Source organism: Phyllopteryx taeniolatus, chromosome 12 (assembly GCF_024500385.1).
Source record: "Phyllopteryx taeniolatus isolate TA_2022b chromosome 12, UOR_Ptae_1.2, whole genome shotgun sequence".
NCBI classification, from domain to species: domain Eukaryota; kingdom Metazoa; phylum Chordata; class Actinopteri; order Syngnathiformes; family Syngnathidae; genus Phyllopteryx; species Phyllopteryx taeniolatus.
Window position 1 is genome coordinate 23,736,992 of NC_084513.1, and position 17,765 is coordinate 23,754,756.

General features: G+C 46.7%; 1 long non-coding RNA gene across 1 annotated transcript; it reads right to left on the reverse strand.

Moving 5' to 3' along the window:
- Positions 1–306: 306 nt before the first annotated feature.
- On the reverse strand, positions 307–13,560 carry LOC133487131 (uncharacterized). The gene is made up of 4 exons (XR_009791214.1): positions 13,423–13,560; positions 4,478–4,621; positions 1,812–1,892; positions 307–1,456 (listed from the first exon to the last, which is right to left on the reverse strand). It is a non-coding gene; the product is annotated as an uncharacterized LOC133487131 (long non-coding RNA).
- Positions 13,561–17,765: the final 4,205 nt, after the last annotated feature.

Consider the following 17,765-nt stretch of genomic DNA (forward strand, 5'->3'; position numbering starts at 1 on the left):
CTCACTAATATGCACGTGCAAATGGACTCAACATTTGACAGTCGCTTGTGGGAAATGTCACAATGGACTTACGAAAATGGGATTTTTTTTCTTCGAACAATACACATTTCTTTTGAAAATAAGAATTAGTCATTTTGTATGATCTCACATACAAATAATACAGATCATTTTGTATGATCTCACATTTTTTTCTCAAAATATATGAATTATTTCACGTAACATTGATTTTTTTTTCTGAAAATAAATGACTAAATGCTGGGGAAGAAAAGTGCATTTTTTTTCTCTGTGATTGCAACTTTTTTATATATATACAAATATACCTTGAGGCACTTCTTGTGAGATTATGGCTATTTTTTTCCCAATATAACCATTTTTCTTGCCAAAAATATTGCTTAATTCTAGAAAAAATATGACATGAATTTTGGCCATAATATCAAAACTTTTAATTCCAACATCAGTTCTGCATCATTTTTCTTGGGGGGGAAAAAAATCACTTACTTTTTCCTCAAAATAAAATCCCTCTTTTCTTGTTGGGTTTCGACTTTCTTCTCATAATCTTGGGACTTTTGTCACAAAATATGCCTTTTCTCACATCACAGTATATCCTTTACAAAAAAAGCCTTTTCCCTCTGGAAAAAAAAGACATTTTTCTTATTCGTTTCTTACCTTTGCCTACAAAGATAAAATCACTTTATTCTTGTAAAAAATGTATTCCAAATTTTGTATTCTTAATATTAGAAGTTTTTTGTCAGAATTTTTTTCCCCCCCTCGCATTATTATTTTCTTTGTGAAAAAATGACTGCTTTCTCCATCAAATAGTTTTTGTCAAAAGTGAGCTTTTCCGCCCTCATTAGAATAAGACCTCTCTCTATTTTGGCATGATAATATGAGTTTTCCTGACATCATGCCTGCCACTTATATTCCTCAAAAACACCTTTTATTCACAACTTTGTTCTCAAATAAATCTGTTTTCAATGTGGCCCTAATAAATACTTCTTGATAGTGACTCGGGTCTCTTTGAGCGAGTACAAAATCCAGTCGTGCGTGAGTGTGTGTCTACGCGTTGTGTCAATGTGTGCGTCGTCACACACACGCTTGCTTCAGCACACTGACACCAGATGGCCCTTCCCATCATGGCTAATGGAGGAATTCAGCTGGCAGAACCCCTTCTTGTTCATGGTCAGCGTGTGTGTGTGTGTGTGTTTGTGACCCATTTGTATTCTGGGCAGAGCAGATGAGGCTCCAGGCCCGCTGCCCCGCTCCCCTCCAGCCCGCCCCCCCCCCCGGGGAGGGCATCTGTGGGTCTGCACTGGCTAGATAGGGCAGACCCATCATGGCAGCACTTTAAAGAGCACCTCACTTGTCCCGTGAGAGGGGATGCATTTGGATTTTGGGTGTGTGCGTGCGTGTGCGTGGGTCGCCTCCCGTGTTGGCGTGCTGAGGCGTCGCCGCTCGCCTGCAAAGCAAAGAGTTGATGGTGACAATGTTGAGAATTCCATTGTGACAGTTGATTCGGCTGTAATATACAAACAGCAATTTTGATATCGCATGCAGTAAACAATAGAACGCGAGCGAGTCATTGTTGTCTCTGATTAGTCACCCCGTCGAAACGTTGTCCTATTGCCTTAAATCATTCTCCGTGAACCAGGAAGTAGCCTGCTAGCTCATCGAAAAACAAAAAAAAACAAAAAACAATAAAAATGTCACGCAGCTATACTTGTCTTCATGGGCCAGGAAGTGGCCTGGTAGCTTCAGAACAGTCAGATCTACACAAAAACTGCGCTTGATGTTTGGTGATTTCCACGTCTTACCTATTGAGTCATGATGGAAGCTTTCCCCCTGCCAGAATTACAGAAGGTACGCGCCATCCTCTTACATCATCCTCCTAAACCCTGCAAGATAACAGACACAAGTATGGGCCATTGCTTTCATAACACTTCAATCATATCTTTGCGCTACTTGGATTATTATTTTAACATACTGTATATATAGTGAGACAATCTTGAATTCTCCCTTTTTGTGCGTGATAGACGACTAAATGAATGTGAATACAGGTTCTGCTTGGCAAATTGCACGCGGGACCGCCGGGAAAACATCTCCTCGTCCATTGACTGACTCACACTTGACAAATTTGCATGAGCGGACAAAAGCCCCACAAAGTGAGCAACGTTTAAGTGCAAGAACGCAGGTGAGGCAGCCGCGAAGGAGCAGCGGCGGCGCAGTCATCACATCATCATCATCATCAGCGGCGTACCGATAACGCCCCGTGTAATTGAATCACTTATCCGCAGCTTTTTCCCAGGAGGCCGAGCGGCGAGGCGCCGTCGCCAAGAGAGTACGAGGAGGAGCTCGGGGGGGGGCATTTGGGGCGAAACGGAGCAGATCGGGATCCTTTGAGTCGCGCAATGAGACAATAAACATAATATGTAAACATTAACTTTTTGTTTGGTCGCTGCATCGTGGGAGGGTCGGGCGCTTCCTTTTTGCCTCTCGACCCGACCCGACCCGACCCCTCTCTTATGTAAGCCGTGAAGGCCGACGACGTCATCCCGGAGCCCGAGGGTGCGGATAAATCCCACCTCAGAGCTCCCAAATTCTGGCTTCCTTCTCCAGCCCGCCGTGGGCTCTCCGCAGGGGGTAGCGGTCCACTTTTGTTTGCCTTTTCTCCCACCGTGGAGCAAACCGCCGTGGGAGGAAACACGCAAGCGCTTGTACGTCTTCTGCATTACTGCGTTTTGTCGTATTTATGATATTCTCTTTCTTGGTACTTTATTATACTTGATCTATTTCATTAATGCTTCTTACACACGTAACCTTAGTCTGAATGCTCATATTTAAGCTATATTACATAATGCTGATACCGTCACGTAAACGCTATCGTGCTGACGATGCAAAGAAAGGACAATTGCATCTGTGTCGTCTCTAAGCACAGCAATCACGTTTGCGATCACAGGCCACCTTTGATTGTTTTTAGCTTTTGCAAAAGATTTTCCATACAACTTTCCCTTGAATACTTTTTTTTAGCTAAATATTAAGATTATTAATAATATACTAATAATATTAACATTAATATTTTCCCCTATAAACAGGATTATATATATTTTTTTCAACATTAAATGTTCTTTTCCTCATAAGAATTGGATTTATTTACTCTTCAGTGTGGCGCTAATAAATCAACAGTGCTTAGTTTTGCTGAACATTTGTGAAGGTTCCGCACGACGGCGGTTCAAACGCTTTTTCTGCCATTTTAGAGGTCGTATTTTTCCCGGAAAACGTTGCTCTCCAACTTCTGGGCCGCGCGAGGTTCTGCTGTGTTCCGTACTGCCGTTTTCAAGATAAAGCGTGCTTACGCCACTGAGGAAGTGCAGTCACACAACCTGCAACATGCAGTCGAAAGTCGAAACAACACTTTTTAGCAGAGTTGCCGTGTTTGACAGTTCGGTATTTCTAACTAGCAGAACTTTCTCGGCGGTGCTACTCGGGTCGATAGCGCTATGCCCACGAGCGCGGAGCAAGTCAATTGAATTTTTATTAGCTGGTAGCTTATTGCAGGGGGAAGAGTGACGAGGGGGGAAAAAAAAAAAAAAAAAGCAAGGTGTAGGCAGAGGTAATACATTGATTTACCCTTCATAGTCGGTTGCACTACATTTACCCAGCAGAGTGCTCAAACGAAGGGCCCGCAGCTCTCTCCCAATTAGTTTCCACCGAGATGAGGTGTAAAGCCAGTCACCGGCCTCATTAGCTCTCCCTCTCTCCCACTCATTTTTTTGACTTTCACTTCATTCACCGTCCAAATCTCTTTTTCCATTTCACTCAGGCAGAAAAGCCTTTTCGGGCGCTCGCTTTCTCTCCGGTTCAACTCTGGAGTCAAAAAGCGTGTGAAGGAGATGCAGAGCTCGCATTCGTCGCCGGCAACGCGTGCCGGCGAGCGGCTGGCTAGGGGTTGCGCTGGCACTCGTCATCACTGGCGCGGAGACTCAGACACGCCCGAGGCTCATTTCTGACACCAGGCCATGCGAAGGTCCAGCGGCGCCTTTCCCACTGCGTGGTCCCCACTGTTGACAAAAGCCGCGGTGACCACAAGTCCGGATATACATTTTCAAAGCCAAAAATAGCATGTATCTTGGATTTGAAAATCCGGATAATCCGCATATTTTAAATCCTGATTAATCTGCATTTTTTTAGTAGGTAAAAATCGATGCCACCTCGCGAGGCTAGGAATCGGTTGCCTGAGGCTTTGTGGTTTTCATCTGGTAAAACATGCGCGAGAGGTCTCGCGCTGTGCTCCGGAGGTAACGTTATGTTTACAAGCCAACGCAGCAGTGCTGGATACGAGCGACACTACGAGTGGAACAGCATTTCTCCGTAGCGTCACTATTTCAACATCAAATAGCTTTTCCGTAGTTAAACTACTTTCGTGGTCACGGCGATAGCAAAACACTGAATTAAACACTGAATGCAACGTCACGCTACAAACCTTATTTCAAGTCCGCCGTCGACACCGGGGCAAAGGTAGGTTCATCTGGGCAATTTCCTTGGGCTGTAACTCAGCAAACTAAGGCTTCTTCTCGAGTCCTCGCAGTCCACTTCTACGTTCGTACTGCGCGACCCTAAAATGAAACTAGCAAGAAGACACACAGTCAGGTATGTCCCGAAGCAATCGCCTGTTGAACGAAGCTAGCCATTATTATTTGTATTTTTTTTTGCTCAGGGTTAGGTGGTCTTGTATGCGTTTGAGAATCGGGTTAGACAAATGTCCTTTTATAGAATTGGGTTAAGTCAAGTCAAGGTTCTTTATGATTAGCACATTTTTTCTGCAGCAAATCGAATCGAGACTCGTATCGTTCCCATACCGAATCGAATCGTATCGAATCATTCCGCCCGTAAAGATATCCTTTTTGAATCGAATCGCTACCTGTGTATTTAGATATATATTGAATCGGCCTCATGCCAGCGATTCCCAACCCTAATTTTTAATTTATTGATTCCTTCACGGCAGTTGTTAGCTCGTCAGCTTCACAGTAAAGTGGTCCCGCGTTCCAATCTGGGCTCGGGACCTTCAACAGCATGCGGACTTGAAGGACCCTAGTGTTATGACCGGCGTAAATCTGGTACGGCGGGACCCAGGGCGCGTTAGACCGGTGTTGGAAATTTCGTCGATCAGCGCTGAGAGTGGGCACGCTTGCAACCGACTTTATTTGCCGCCAATCAAAGCGGCTCCTCTCGTTCCTTTTAAATGTGGTGCAATGACAGTCTAGTTAGGGTTGAGCTCATTTTTCATGCCGTATCATGAAATTCAGGTCGGTGTGATGCCGAGTCAAACCTTTTGCGTCCTGCCAAAAGCATATCGTTAGCCGCGACGATCGTTAGCCAGAGGCTGAGCTGCAGTGTATTTGTTAATGAAGTAGACATGTGGCCGGAGCGCGATATGTTCCATGTTGGAAACTTTAAAACATGTACTGTCCCCCCCCCCCCCCCAAGTGACTTGTCATCTACCAAGTTGCTCCTGTCTACTTTCTGACACATGACAAGCTGCATCGGTGCTACATCGTCTGCCTTGGTACGAAGTACAAACGCCACCACCGCCCTGAAGCCATTCCTCCTTCCTTCCTGGCTTGCATGGAGAGAATGTGGGTGAGGTGTCAGGCCTGCAAACAAAAGCTGCCCTGTCCACCCCGGCCCCAGATGTTCCTGATGATCCCCCCTGTGGGATCTGGCTGAATGTAACCGCTGCGCCATCTCCCCCTCGTCGCTGGCGAGTCGGACACGTTCGTGCGCTCACGACAACGCCGCTTGTTTTGTTGTGGACCGAACCCCGCCCCCCTTTACCCTTTTCTCCCTTTTCCCGATCATGTCCTCGAAAGCCTCTTTTGGCCGCGTGTACTCGAACGTGTCGCCAGCCTGGCCCCTGTGATGCCGCACTGGGTTTTTCACCACAGAAAGGCTTTCCACCTTTCCGGGAGACCCGTTGCCAAGGCGCGAGGAGGGAGGAAGGGAAGAAGCAGGAAGAGGAGGAGGAAGAGGGCTTGTGTAAAGTGGAGGTCTGGCAGCAAGAAAATGGCAAAAGACAAAGAGAGTGAGAAGAACCAGGCCGGGAAAGGGAGATCTCATTTGCGGCGCTGGCGAAACGGGGCGGAGGGCTGGCGGAGGCTTTCGAAGGGAGGCTAAAAAGTGCGAGGCAAGCCAACGCAGGCCGAGCTCGTCATTGCCAGCGCCTTTAAAAGCCTTTTTCGCCCTGATAAAAAGCAGAAGACAGACGGGGGGGGGGGGGGTTTCAATGCTCACAGGCTGTTACACGTACTGGACGTACTGCACATTCGTCTAGAGACCCGACCCTTGCGTAGGCCTGAATTTTGTCTTCGAGTTTGATGCAATATTTATCTCTTAGCAAAAGCAGCAATAATATTCCTGATCGAAGTCGTAACAGACGGTGCTCGTGTGGGTTTTGTCGTCCCACATTCCCTAATCTTGCACGTTCAAAATTGTCCATTCGGTGTGTACGATTGTTTGTCTTTATTTGCCCTGGGATTGGCTGACCTGTTCAAGGCGGGTCCGCCTTTCGCCACAAATCGGCTGGGATTTGCTCCAGCTGACGGTCACCCTCATTAGGGCGAGCGCTGTCGAAAACAAAGATGTATTTGCTTCGACTTGACCGATTTTGGCAGCGGGTGTTGTATCGGCACATTTCACCGACGCGAACGTCACGTGAGGGTTTGTTCGAACCAAAGCTTGAGCGCGCAAACTAGAGCGGTGCTCAGAATTCCGCAGACCACTTGACCATTCTCGGGTGGCACGCCTCCAATGACAGATGCCTACCTCGGGTGATACCGGCTGACTTTAGGCGAGGGGGCACGCTCACGACTGCTCACATGGATAGAGACAGACGACTTTGTGTTTTTAATTATTTATTTTTTATTTTATTTTGTATTTCGATACCAGCACTCGTTTTAATGGGCCCTAAAAGTGTCACAAAATTTGCAGTAGTACTCACTCGTCCAAATGGAAATGACAAATTGTTCTCTTGCATAAGTCTGTCAAGTAACAAACAAAAAGAAGTTGCTGATGAAATATAATCAATCCTGTGGCGTTCGCAGGTTTCCTTTGAATCATAAACATGTCTCCTGGAGGCTGTGATGTCGTGACAGTGTTTTTTTTTTTTGCTGAAAGGCACATTCCAAATAGCAACAGGTGTTACGGCCGCGCACGCTTGTATCTGTACATGTGCGTGTAATATCTGACGCTTCGTATTCATATTGGTTAATCTGATTTGTCAGAGACGTTTCCTTTTTCAAGCGGCGAGCTGCTGCGACATCAATGAGATGAGTCTTTATCTGCATGTTTGCAGCTTGGGCCCTCTCTATATATTGACTGTGTATACATGGGCGCCGGGTGGTGGGAGGCGTGTGGGCGAAGGTGCATGGCATCCGGCCTAATGCGAAGCCCGGGGAGGAATGCTCGCGCTTCGTATTCACCACAAGAAAAAAAAAACAAAAAAAAAAACAACAACTCACCGCTGTTGCGGCTCTCACATTTGGGTTGTCAGCGAATGAGTCACAGGCTTTGCGAGATGTTCCTCGGGACATGCTCTTCTAATTAGAGTGCGAATAGAAACACGAGCGCGTTCTGTCATCTGCGGACTTCGATCCGAGCTTTTACGTGCGCCGCACTGCTCTCAAAAGATCCGAATCAAAGTCCTCTGTGCGCAAAAAGATGGTTGATACCATCTCCGGCGAAGATCAAACCGACAGAGATGGAAACAAGATGCGACATGGAAACCGACTTCTTGTGACGTGCGTATGGCAGCTAGCCAGTCGGCTGTAAATGAGAGCCGCTAACATAGCAGTCCGCAGTGGCGTCGCTACGCCTATTTTAGGGTTCGGTCAGCACACCCCAGTCGACAATATGCTTTCCGGGTATGACCTTGCTGGGGGCTCAGCCCCCCCGTGTCCATAAAACCTATTGAAACCAAGACGGTCTACATTTTTAAATCGGGGCGTCTCGTGTCAAAGAGAAGAAAATAGATGTACCACACTGGTCACAGACAATCCACAAAAAAAGCACAAACAATTGTGCAATACCCTCTCGCACTTCGCGTCCCAATTAAGGAAGCGTATTGCTGCCACATCAGAAAAAAAAAAAAAAAAAAAAAAAACAGTATCACATTATAATGTGATAAGTTTGATTTTGCATTGGGCCAAAGAAACAAGGCAATTCCTTTGTGTTCAGGTCACTGGCGGAGCCCCTTGAGGAAAGAACTTGCGTCTTCTTTTTGAGTCGAAATCTAATCTTACCAGCTACGCAACTCTGCTGCTCTTCTACGGTAATACTGTAAAAAAAAAAAAAAAAAGTATTTAAAATGAAGGTCGGAAACTGAAAGTCCAGTTTATCACAAAATGGGAATTTATCGTGTGATAAAAATGAAAATGTTCACGTTAAAACATGCAACTTATCCCATCATAACGCAATACTAAACTTTTTGATTTTGCTTCCGTACTGAACAAGCCAACGGGAATGAAAAAAAGACAGGAGATGGAAACCTGTTCCGCACGTGACAAACATATGGCGGCTCGCCAGCTCGAGAAGCTAACATTTCAGTCTACATCGTAAATCATTGCTTCTTCTTGTCAAATATCACAAACAGATGGTCTCAAATGCATCAACGCGGTCACAGACGACGCCCACGAAACGTTGTTCAGGCCCACGGAACAAAGACAAGAAGCAGAAATCTGCTCCGCAGGCGACAAGCACCCGGCAGCTAGCCGCTCGCCAGCTAACGCGACGGGCTAACTTAGCGGTCGTCTCCTTCACAAAAGGTTGGGCAACGCCGAGCATCACCGGATGCCGCTGAAACGCTCCGGAATCGGACAGCACCGCGGTCGGTGGGAACGTAAAAAAAATAAAACAATATTTTTTTTAAAGTTTCAAGTTCAGGGCCTACTTTTCCCCGTCTGACCGAGGATATTTCCTTTGCCTCCTATTCTCTTTTTCATTGGAGCGAACGGGCGTTCCTCTTCCAGCCCAAACGCTCCCACCAACACACATCCAGCGCGAAGGTCTTCGCTCTGCAGGAGGGCATTCCACAAGGTTTTTTGTTGTTTTTTTGCAAGAAGTCGGAAAGTGAAGCCATACATTGGGAACCTTCACGGGTCACTCCATTAGGTACAGCTGGCTTTTGTGCAACACATTACAAAAAGGTGGCAAAAATACTCGCACTCTGTACTTAAGTAGAAGTACAGTTACTTGTGGGGGGGACTGGTAAAAGGAAAAGTACTGACTCAACTCCTTTAAGTTAGTCAAAAAAAAGTGTGAAATGTATTTAAGTAAGAGTGAGTTCAGCAAAAACTATTCTTTTATTGTCAATTATATGCAATAGCCATTTTGATAACTTGGCAAAAAAAAAAAAAGTCACAACTAGTTTCCTCTTTCTTCTGAAGTTACATCGTGCTTGCATCGAGAAGAAGAAAAGTCAAGTTACATGTCGCATTTTGTGTTTAGGCCAAGAGCTAGCATTGGCTCAACTTTTGGGTTATCAAAACAATGTGTTCCCAAAAACATGACATGCCGACAACATCAAACAATTCCTTTACAGTCAAGTTTGCACGATGGTAACGGTTTCCATTCTTTCCAACGGGATGAAATGTTTCCTTTCAGCAAATCAGAGATGAACAGCTTTTTTTTTTCTTTTTTTTTTTTGTGGTGTCAAATTGCAATGCGTCAGACTTACCAGTTCCTTAGACACAATATATATATATATATATATATTTTTTTTTTTTTAAACCTGCACATTATGATCATCTTTGTAACAGCTCCATTTTTTTTATATGATGCTACTTTACAGCCGTTGTGTGTTGGTGCTGGTTCCTCCTATCAATAAAAGCAAATCTATGGCGGCCGGTCAATAGTGTTCTGCAGCTGCAGCTTCCCGTCTCTGCGGGCCTCATTAATGAGGCGCTTCCTTAAATCAGTTTGACGGCGGTGGAACCTTTATGGAGAACACCTAGGAGCTAAAGTTTTTTTTTTTTTTAATAAGCCGTTATAAAACAGTTTTTATCGACATATTTTCTGGCACACAATTCGAATTGCGCGTACGCTAGCAGGCTAATAATACATGAGCTTGTTTGGTTGCGTCGTCGGAGTGATTTCACTCATTATTTGGATTCTCGTGTAAAGTTTCATATTTGCACTTTTGGGAATGGGCCAAGTTTTATAGGAGGTAAGAAAAGAATTTGTGTAAAATACTTCCGGTTGCAGAGCAATAAAACTCGAACGAGACTCGTCGACCTCCCGCCAGCACCAAATTGTACACTTTCATCGACGGATTCTGGAAGTTACACCTCCAAGAACTCCCCTATCTGACGAAATTCCAAATCCCCATCTGGACAAAGTTCACGGAGCAGTGACGGTATTCAACTGGGCTGGTGTGAGAAATTTCAAGTCAATCTAAATTGAAGGATGACAGCTGTTAAGCTTCTTAAATTTGGGTTTAGCCTAATCTCGCTGCTCCTATCTGGCAAAATTATCAGGAGCATTTTTGAAATATCCCGTTGATCAGAACGACCTCTTATTACTGTTATCCAACAATAATAATAAGTCTTTTGCAAAATGTCGTGTTCGAGTGGAGTCCACAATATTTCGCTTTTCAGCCACAGACCACAATCTTGGCATATTTGCCCTCACAATCGGTGCGAGAGAAGGTGTTTGTGTGACAAACTCTCGGTGTTCCTGAGTGAACTGGGCGCATCAATTATTCAGCGCGATCGCCGACCCTCCTCAGTGTGTCCATCGGCCGAGCCCTGCAGCCGGAGGAGCTTCTGCAACGGGAGGACTCGTTAGCACGGCCCCCGGAGCAGACATAGGGGAGCGTAACAAGACCCCAGGGTGCTTAGTGTGGACCCTCGCTGCTCAAAAGAACAAAACACACACAGACACACACACAAATGTATTTCCCTTCAGCCACACAAATCTTCCCGTGTCAGCGAAAAGTGGCACACACGCGACTTTCACCAACCTTTGTTTACAAGCGGAAATCGGGCGCAGTGCAAGAATGTCAGCAAATCAACTTGTTTGAATGTGACGAAAGAAATTTCCTCCATTTTGAATTATCAAGACAGACTACAGTCAACTACAAGGAGATGAGAAATTTCAAGTCAATCAGATTTATGGCGTGAGATATTAAACTTTGAATTTGGGGTCAATTCTGTCCTATTAAGCAGGTCGCCATCTGGAAAACTCGGCTGGCTGGAAGGAGAAATTTCAAGTGACAGGTGTGACCTGCTTAAAGGTCAATAGCAGCACGCTCATCTGGTTAAAATCCACAGTCCAGAACTGGTATTCAGATGGACTGGTGTGAGGAAATGTCAATCCCGTCGGATTTATGCGGTGAGGGGCGGGACCTAAACTTCAGAAAGGTTTCCTCAAGTGGAAAAAAATAAATAAATTCCACAGTCCATAAGACTGAAGTGAACTTGACTGGTTCGATGCATTTTCAGTCAGTTGGATTTATGAGCTGATCTGTGAGGGTTGGGGGGGGGGGGGGGGGGGGGGGGGGGTTGCGGGGGGGGGGGGGGGGGGTCTCCAATTGCCCACTTCGCGGCTCAGATCTGATCTCCTTCCTGCTCGCCGTTCTGTATAAACGTACTTTGTGATCAGTTTCTTCTTCTTCTGCCATGTCAAAGACTTGTCGTGCGCAACATTTCAAGGGAATGAGACGATCCGCTTCGATTGGACAAGAGCGAAGTGGGCCGTGACCACGCCTACAGCCGCGCAGACGTCAGCGCAGCGCATTTGCCGGTCCGCGAACTGACGACCTCTGCGCAGTTGCACCACGCGCCGCAGCCACGAAAAGTGAGCCCAATGAGTAATGAGTGGATTGCGTGACAACTGTATTTGTCTCTTTTTCAATAAAACGCTTCAGACTTGCATCTCGTCTTAATGATGATGAGCGGCCAAAGTGCCGCGTCCCCAAATTATTTGTGAACTTCCACCAAAAAGCTTCCTTTTGAATTCCGCATTTCAAAGTTTCTGCGGTGCAATATGTCAGATTTATTATTATTTAATTTTTTTTAAACAGCCAATGGTCTTGGATGAGCATGTTGACCGATATCTTGTCTCATTTTTCATCTGTTGGCCGCCCAATAAGTCACACCTCCAACGGATGCCGACAAGCGTTTAAAACTGCCGTGACGAACGCCTCCTGCGTCTTTTGAGGGCTTCGGATGTCGGATTGGCCCCCCTCTCTCCTCTCATACCGCGGTTTCCCAAAAAGACCCCCGGGCGGTGCCGCCCGCGTTCTGGCGGGCCGAGAGGCGGCGCGGTGAAGTTTAAACTGCGGTCGGTGAAATAGTTGGCCGCTGAGAGAATGGGGTGGCCTTGAGTCAAGGCTGAGGCTGTCTGGGATGCAGAGTGGAAATCTTGGCAGGAGTTGGGAAGGGGCTGAGGGGAGAAAACATGCCGAAGAAGAAGAAAAAAAAAAAAAAAAAAAAAAAAAGGGGGGGGGGGGGGTCTAAAAGAAACAAAAAAAGTGGCTTGCTTCGGGGGTGTCAAGAATTTTGATGAGGGAATGCCACGGCTGCTGCTCAACTTTGCTGAAGTGTCCGGCGAGAAAAATCGAATGCTACAACTCCACAAAAAAAGTAGAAATAATAATAATTCCCTTGGGATAGGATGATCGATAACATCCCAAATTAAGAAGGGGAAACTTTTTGGGGGTGGGGGGGGGGGGGTTTCGCTTAAAAAGTGAAAAATGAAAATGTTCACAGTCGTGAAAACGATCCACATTGAATGACTAAAAACTGCAATATGCATGCTCTGGCGGATTGCCGCCCAAAGAATTACCACCTGCGACACCTGCAAAGAGAGACCATAACATTTTTTTTTTTCCAATTTTACCCCTTCAACACACTTTAAACGCAGGTTGTACATATTCTAAAACACTTCAACTTATTAAAAACACAATTGTTAGTGTTCGTCAGCACCTGCTCTCACTCGCTCGCCGTCAAGAAATGGAAGACGATCATATAACATCACTTCGAGGGACCAAACAATCCAAATAGGAGCCTAATTTCTATTTCCAGATGAAGTTTTTTCACGATCAAGCGTACAGAACTCTGAACCCCAAAGCAGAGTCGAACACAATTTGAGCAAATGGTTTTGTTGGAACAAGAGAGCAAAATAAATGTACACAAACGAAAACCGATGTCAGGAAGAGGCTGATGCGAAAATACAACGAGCAAAATAAACCAAATAAACGAGACGGACGGCAGATTGCGATGGGCGCTAGTTGCCGAAAAAGGACAAAAATACAGAATGAAAATATCATGGAAGCGCAGCCATAACAACAAGCAAAAAAAAAAACTCAGCCGTAAAAGGAAGATACGAAAAAAAGAAAATAGTGCAAGAGATAGAAGAACCGAAGTTACTTACGTGATAAATGTAAAAACAAGTGAAGTGGCCCAATAATAAGGAGTAACAATATTCTGGCGGCTCGTCTTCATCTATCTGCCGCTTGAGAACCTAACTAATCATGATGTCAAGCAGGTGTGTGCCAGAGGCTCCGCCCCTCCACCAAGTGCAGAGACTTGAAAAAAACGAAAACGCAGGATCATGTTAAACTAACACGGAAGGGGAAAAAAATGGGAATTAAACATTCGAGTGTATTTAAACACCAGCGTGTTCAACCAAACCAACTCAATTCATTTCACAAAAGTCTCGTAGCCTAATGCCATTTTTATCACGGTCATTTCAAACCCTCCAATAGCAGATGTTTTCACACACACGGAGCATGCGACAAAGCCGCTGGCTCATTCTCCGCGCTCTGCGCGACTACGACTGGAGAGAGAAGTCGGGCATCCTCTCTGCCTCTTCTTCTTGCTCTTAATTACACGCTGGACGGCCTCCGGCAGAGCTCAGTGCTGCCCGCCGTGTTGTGGCACGACGTGGTACTACACAAATTGAGATTTGCTTCCCAAAGGCTCCAGCACGCCTCCGACCCTCGTGACGAAAGTGTACAAACAAATAAAAACAATTGCTTCCGAATCTGTTTCCAAAACGATGAACGACGATTCACTGTGCGTTGATATCGGTGTGGATATTCCAATTTTCGGATTTATCCAGCAGCTGCTATTAAGAGGTCAACTACAGTTGAAAGCGTCCTACAAAGGAAATATTTGTGCATCACTCAAGTTTTCAGCGAGATGTTTTTATAGTAGCGCTGTTTTTGATTGACTGATCATGTGCCTTTCGGGCCAGCGACGATTTGGAAGTGTTCTCTGAATTATTTGATAATGGTTTGGAATCACTTTGCCTCTCCGGGGTCCTTCTGGTCGGAGCCAGCCTCTGGTCGCTGCCTTTTCAAGGGGGGGGGGGATATCTGAAGCGCCCGCCGAGTTCTCGGCACAAAACGCATCAAAGTTGACAGCCGCGGGTTTCCCGACAAATGATATAATTCCTACCCCTCGCCGCCTCGTCCAGAACGAGCGCTGACAGACGGTGTCGCGCACAATATTGCCTTTTGCTTTGTATTCTTATGCACTTTGGACGCGCTACAAAAGAAACACTTTCCCCCAGTGCGTTTTCCAGCCGCACATAATAACTGGAATGGAAGAGGAGTACATAGCCAAGCAGAGTTCCTTTAAATCCAAAGGGGCTCGGCGCAGCGTATGGATTAGTCCTCCAGAAGAGAAACGGCAGCCAAGGCATCTGCGTGACGATCACAGGCCCGAGCCCCTCGAGAACAACGCTGGCAGGAAAGCGAGCGGCGTGATCCCGTCGCATCGCGGATACGCAACGCGCTCTGTGCCGCATCGAAAGTATCACGCGTACAGGAAGAAACTACAGTAGTCAAGTTGTGAGATTACAGGGGGACATGTTGAAATATTATGAAGAAAGCAGTTGTGATTTTTCAAGACTACAGTTTTGCTTGGGCAAAGTCTTCATTATGAAAGTTTTTCCAAGAATTAAGTTGCGTGAGCTTGTATTATTTTGGAAGAATAACAATTTGAGTGCCGTGAGAACAATTCCAAATATAAGGAAAGAAAAGTTGATTTTATGAGACAAAAGTTGAAATAAAGTTGCAACGATCCCCGTTCAGGCTCACCCGCACAGCGAACACGATTGCATTTAGATTGACACAACTTGCGTGTCCTCTTACGATAGACGTGTCCGAGGAATTTTGTGTCGATCGGTGAAACTGTTGTCAGGGGGCGCGAGTGAGCGAATATTGGGGAATCTCAAGTCTCACATTTTTGGTTTTTGCTCTGAACAGACGCCCGAAAAATAAACTTCCCTCACATACGATGAGCTATAATTACGGAGTCTATGAACTAGTTGACAGCTAAGGCCAAAGTTCACCGTCATAAATGCCAGCCGCCTGCGTTAGCTTCATTGTGTCGTCAACACGAATGCATTATTCACTGACAAATGAAGGAAAATGTTGGAAAATAAAGTTGTGCATCAGCACCTGGCACCCAACCAGTGCAGCAGGCGACAGTTTCACTTCTCTCTAACATACGCACCCGCACATTTACAGTATATACTTTTATGACCTCCCGTGTCCACCCAAGCACACCTGCTGTACACAATAACACACGCACACACACAAACACACACATATTCCAGCCTTGACAGGCCAGGTTGTCAGAGCGACACAAACTCCCACCCATTAGCGGCAGGATTCCAGAATAACCATGGCAACCGCCCCCGGGGGGGGGAGAAGAGCAGCCCAAGTGAAAGGCTCCATTCAATTTCCACATCCCAGTACAGCACACACAAAAGGACACGCATTGCGCACACACACACACACACACACACACACCCAGAAATGGCCAGATCCAAGCTCGTTGCTCTAACAGCCTCGCTCGCAGTCGCTCCACTCGCACTCCCACTGCCGCCCTCCTGCCCGCCTCCAGTGGGCTGAGTGGGAGCTTGTTAGCCAGGCCGCACACTGCATCCTCTCACCGGCGCAACATTAATTACGCCTCGCTCCATTTGATGCGCAATCGGCACCGTGCGTACCGGCAGAATGTCGTCAACTCGCTTTGATGTATTTATCGAGCTGAGATTTGAGATTCGCGTTCTTCTCAGCTGTGCTCGCGCTCGGATTCCGGCAGTTCAGCCTGTTCCTCCAACCTGTTACTCTTCTATTTGATTTTGACTTGGCATTCAAAAGAATCACGCCATGCGCTCTTGATGCTTCTTCCGAAGGCGGAAAACGGCCACGTCAATTGCATCCCTCCATCGTCGAGTGGAGTTTGTTTGTGCGGCCCTTAATCACAAATGAGTCTCAAATAGTTTCGCGGGCTCGCAGTTGACGAAGATTAACGACCAAATTGGCAAACGTGCGCAGCGGGCCTTGCGCTTGCACGGAAATCAAGATACGCCGGCTTCTGCGCTCCGGCACAGATGTGGAGTCTACCGAAATAGAGCAAGAAAAGGGAGCGCTGCAGCAAAGTGGAGACTATGGTGCGAAGGCAAAGGAACAGCATTAGCAAACGTTAGCATGCTTGTCACGTCCAGCCGTGTATTCTCAAATGTTACGACCACGACAAATCTGCTCGACCGATGAGCAACCGCCAACGTTTTTTTCCGGAATCGCGGGGACCTCAGAGTGCCAGCAGAGCGGTCAGGCGGAAGGAGAGTCAGAAATCAGGTCAGCGGCTGTCGTACGGGGTGCGGCGTTCGGGGACCGTGCGGAACAAGGGAGCGATGGCTGGCACTAATGACGGGCCGCCGTGGGCCACGCGAGTACAGCTGTCTTCCCGCCCTGCTCGGGCGCTGTCGGATCAGCACAAAAACATCCAGTGTGTTCGTTCGCGCCGGCTGGAACAGCTGGCTGGCTTAGCGGGAGGAAAAAAAAGAAAAGGCCCAAAGGCTGTGGAAGAGGAATGCGTATCACAGACTCTTATCTTGTGGCTTTTTCCCCGATGGCGAAAGTTCAGGGAAGCTCTGAAAAAAGAACAAATGAAAATGTTGGCGCGGTTTCGCCGATGTTGACGTCACATCGTGCGTGACTCACGCGTGTGCGGCCTCGCCCGTCATACCCCCCTCCCCCCCCTCCTGCGTCTCCTGAAAAGGAAGTACACGCCGCATGATGTCAGCGCTTCTCGTGAGGCCACACCCCGCTCACGCGGTCGTGCGCCCGGGTTAACCTAAAACTAAAAGCTCTTTCACACTGGGATCCTGCAAAAACTTCCACACAGCAGCACGGCGCTGCTTCGCACAAAAGCATCGTCCTGCATCTGGTGCGGCTCCAGCCTTTTTACACTCGAGATCCCACAAAGTTAGCAAATCACAAATGTAACAGAAGGCCTAGTATTTATCCGCTTTTGCGACAATTGCTTTCAACATAACAGGGCAGGTGAAGTTTCACACTTCTGTCCTGCGTTTCCGGCATTCCCGTAGGCACGGGACTTGCGCTGCCTCTGTTACATCTTCTGTCACACACATAACCTAAAACTGGCAAATCAAAACCGCAACAGGAGACCTGTCCCATTGATCCGCATTCGCTCTTTCAGACAGAACCCAGCGAAGCGAGATATCTCCGCAACTTTGTGAGCTTTCACACAGATACACGGCCTGATAACTTGATGACGTCAGTGCCAGGATCTGGTTTGCATCTGGAGGGCAGGAGAAGGGGTCGTCGATGAACTTAACACTTACGTCCCCCGTTTACAACAAGCGCCCACAACTCTTCAATGTGATCTTGCTAAAATGGTGGACCCAGAAAATGAAAAGTGCTTTCAACACAAAAGGGGCGGGACTTTTTAGCG